Source organism: Macrobrachium rosenbergii, chromosome 51, assembly GCF_040412425.1.
Source record: "Macrobrachium rosenbergii isolate ZJJX-2024 chromosome 51, ASM4041242v1, whole genome shotgun sequence".
Lineage (NCBI taxonomy): Eukaryota > Metazoa > Arthropoda > Malacostraca > Decapoda > Palaemonidae > Macrobrachium > Macrobrachium rosenbergii.
The window spans coordinates 8,373,376-8,378,375 of record NC_089791.1 but is presented as its reverse complement, the minus strand read 5'-3'; positions in this window follow the sequence as shown (position 1 = coordinate 8,378,375).

The window sequence follows — 5,000 nt, the reverse complement described above, 5'->3', positions numbered from 1 at the left end:
CTTTCCTGTTGGTTATATATTTCTTTATTTTACTTAATTTGTCGATATCGTAGACTGGCCCTTGCCTTTAAGTGTTTTTCAACGTGTTTTTTTAAAAACTGCATTTAGGAATTTGATTAGAGTATTCACAAAATGCTCATTATATAGATTTCCTAAAGTAGTTTTAACTTTCAAATTCTTCAACCGGTTAGGTTTGGTCATCGGAGTGTAGTCTTGATTATGAATGATTACGCCAGCAATGAATGGTTCAGTTTCCCTTTATGATATTTCTTATTATTTGAATACCATCTATTATTGTTTGAATGGAGTAATTTGCCATAAATGTGCATAATTTCATTACCCGAAGTAAAAAAAGTGTTTTTTTTTTTTCTCATTTCAAAATGATCTTTCAATTATCTCACAAATAAGTGCATATCAATGGACCCTACTTGCCATTTATTTCCTCTGCTCTCTCAGCTCATAAATCATTTTTTGCTTTAGGGAATCATTTCACAAGAGCTAGGTACAGAAGTGTGCTTAGTACTGCTCTGCGGTCTTCATCACTGGTGTGCGATGTTAGTGCCTTCTACACCTCGTGTTCCTTTTCCTAAAGATGCAGCTGGATGACAGATGCCCCAGAGATAGTTTTTTTATTCCAACTTTCAGAATGCCTTAGTTTTATTTTGATGTTCTTTGGAAAATCAATAAAACTGAAGTAAGTGTATAACAGTGGTACACAAAATCAAACCTACTTGACGCCGGGTCATAATCTTTTGCCGATTTGTAAGATTTTGAAGAAAAATATTCTTCTTTGGCTAGCCTTAGGATCATAGGATCAATGATCTTCCTCGTCCTAAGATTATGAACTAATACCACTTGTTAACATTGTAATTCTAATGCTTATCGGTTCTCTTTCATACAGAATTCTCTTAAGATCTTGGTATTTTACTATAGCACTCTTCGAGTGGGTTATTTGTACACTCAGGAGGAAGTCAAGAACTTGGTTGGGAATTTTCAAAGAATTTGAAATTAAATATATGGATGCGCTTAATTTCAATAAAGATGAAATCTTCGGAAAATGTTGTAAAGAATAAACTATAGAAACTGTAGCTTCAAAGACAAATGAATAGCATTACGTTTTACTTTACACTGTGAAATCATGTTTTTTTTTTTTCTCTGTCGTAATAATGCTGCTGTTTTAGCTTTAGGCTAATCCATTCATATTTTCTGGAAGTTGATAGGCACCCTGTGATAAGTAGTTGATTGCTTCAATAAAAGATTTTTGTTAGTTAATGAAACCGTTTACTCGAAAGTAGTCTCGCCCTTTAATTAGCAGAGACTCAGGATCTTCAGAAAGTAGATTTTATTTTCCAAAGAAGCGGAATTTAACCAGAATGTCGTAACGTATTACCACCGAATACCCGAGATCTTTAAAAGTGGCCCTGGAACACCCAGTGATAAAAGGAATCTTTTGCAAGGTGGAAATCGCCCGCAGCACTGCCGCCATGTGTCCGGGCTTTCAGAAACACATTTCGTAGTGTAATGACGCGCATTAATTTGAGAGGGAGATCCAGTCCGGCATAAAGCTGGTTCAAAAGACCCGAGAGTCATGGACGTCCGAATAGGGTTCATCTAAACGCAAAACACTAAAAGTTTTCACATTCATTTCTGCAATGGTGCTGTTACTGAGACATTAAAGAAACGGCTGGGGAAAATACACACAGAAATGAATGCATTTGCCGAAAACAATCGCTCCTGCATACAAAACAAACGAAAATCACTGGATTTTATATATAAAAAAAGACGAGATGAAAAACCAGATCGTATATAGGTAGATGTGCCGACGCTTTGGTCTAATGGAAGCAAGTTTTGTGTTTTTTTCCTGGTCAGCATGGAAGTCGCTATTCTCTTTAATTGTCACTTTTTCCCCGGGCATTCATCACTCAATTATCTTTATTCATTTTTAGAAGGAGTATCAATAGAAGATACAATAAACAGACACATGGCCCTCAGCGTCATAATGCCGGACAGCAATGGCTTGGCATTTATTCCTTGTTTGGAGCCTTAATCAATTCAGTTACCTTCTTTATCATTGCTCGTGCCTCCAACGGGGACCTCTTTCATCTGCCAATCCAGGATATAGACGCTCATAAATCTCGTTCTTGAATAGGGGAAAAATATTCAGTGAATGCTTCGGAAAATGTTATTTATTGATTAATGAAATCTAGGGTGGATTATAGGTCATGTTTGAGGTTTCCCTCCGTGCGCATGCTCCGGGCCAAATGGTCGTGTATCTAATCCACCATCCATGACGCTTTTAAGTTTTGTGTATGTGTGTGTGCTTGTGCGTGTGTAGCCGTCACGGACTCTCCTCTTGTCGTATTCGACGACAACATTTGGTTTCCAAATTGCTCGAATTCTAGGCCCATCGGTATCGCCCATCAAATGCTTCATATCTGGACAATTGCCTCCCAGCCCTCCCTCGAGGAACCACTTGACATCATTCCCGGATTAAATCCAAGAGATTCATTAAAAACGGAGTTATTCATGAAACCTGTTATATACACCAGCTGATTTTAACTGTCAAAATGTTTTAAACTACGAATACCTCTAAAAACAAAATCATTATGATTTGTCAACCAGTTACGTTATGAAAATTACATGAAAATAACGCTTGCGCAAGCAAAGCACGTGCATACCACCTCACACTAGAACACACCTATGCTTTTACCTTCGGGAGGGTAAATATTACTCTCTTCAAAACGCCTCTCAAGATAAAAACGGTACCTCTTAGAACTCAGTCTGTATTAGTCTTTCTTGTAGGTTTGCTCATTCTACAGCAAGACATCTCGTAGACCCATTCTTCCCGTTTAATACACAAGTCCCGATTGACGATGCTAAACCCTTCAGGAATCGTACCAGTCGAACACTGTCTTGATAAGCAGAACTTTAAGACGTTCACTGAAAGGGTTTAAATTTCCAAAGTCTTTTATGGAGCAATGTTCAAGTCTTTATCATACAAGTGAGATTTATAAATGTGTATAACCTGAGTAGGCAGCCATGGATATTTAGAAATCATCGTGTGACATTTTTAAGAGTAGATGATTGTTAATGATCATTTATTTAGGTTTAAGGAATGGCCCTCAAAAGTTGCTCCAAGTGAAGATAAATATTCCGCTGTACATTTGGGACTTTGCTGAATTCAGTGAGGCGAGTTCTTGACCCAAGTCATTTGGAAAATTTCGGTTTTATGCAGTCACTGCTCAAATGAAAATTCTATGCTGTAGGGGATTTCCATCTGAAAAACTTAAAATAATTAAGTTGAAAGTGAGATAACTTCCCAGACGTCGTATACTTTTCATCACTCTTCTTACGATTAAGTATGGGTATGTGTGTGTGTATAAATAAATAAAGGTATGAAATGATTTATATATGTATATATAATATATATATATATATATATATATATTTATATAATTATATATTTATATTATGTATTTATCTATCTATCTATCTATATCTATCTATCTATCTATCTATCTATCTATCTATATATGTAATTTATATACATTTATATATATAATATACATATATGTAAATATATAAATATAAATATATATACATATAAATATAATATAAATATAAATATATAAATATAATATATATATATATATATATATATATATATATATATATATATATATATATATATATATATATATATTTATAATTATATATAATATATATATTCGTAATTATATACAAATAAAAATATATAAATATATGTAAATACACACATGTATATATATATATGCATATATAATATATATTATAATATATATATATATATATATATATATATATATATATACATATATATATATATATATATATATATTTATTTGCATTCCTATATATACATATATATATTATATGGATAATATATAATGATATACATATATATATATATATATATATATATATATATATATATATAGTTTATAATGTACATTCATAATACATTTATGTGCCTCCTGAAACATGAAAACCATAAATATATTACCGTACATAATTTAATTTTACCTCAATGGCCTCATAAGAGGATGTCAGCTGTTAAATGCAGTACTGCCGCATGTGATTTTTCTAAATCAACCTCATCACGATTCAGCTGTTAAATGCAGCGGTTGCCGCATGTGATTTTTTTTAAGATTTAACCTCCTGGAAAATGGTATGACTTAATATATTATAAATATCTATATATATATAAATACTGTATATATATAATGTATATATATATATATATATATATATATATATATATATATATATATATATAATATATATATGTGTATATATATATATATATATAATATATATATATATATATAATATATAATATATAAATATATATATATATATATATATATATATATATATATATATATATATATATATATATATATATATATATTAAAAATGTATATATAAACTATATATGTATATACAGGTGTTTCAGTGGAGCCCCCTTGCAGCATAAACTAAAATTGATATGAACAACAACAAAGTAATTCAGAACAGGTATTTATTCAAGTTTCTCTCTGAGTATTTAAGATTTTGTGTAGCCTTCATCTGCCTGTGCCACAGCCTGCATTCTTGAGAATATGATTTCAGCAAATCGTAAAAGCTGAACTCAACTCCATTTCCTGAGCACTTCGGTCACCTCTCTTCGCAGGTCGTCAAGGCTTATATACCATCATACTTCATAGTGCGTGCTTCAGCACGATGCTAAGATACCAGTGTTTTCACACACATTAAGGTCAGGAGCTACCTGGAAATTCACTTGACGAGGAAATCGATACCACTGTTTCAGGCTTAGCTCCAGTGTCTGAAAGAGCCTTAAAACATGGTGCCTTATCATGCAAAATGTGACTTCTTCAACAGATAACATTTTCAGGGTCTTTGAGAAAATACTCCATCAGTAAGCACAGTTTCTCTAGTATTTGCCATTCCAGCGACTGCCC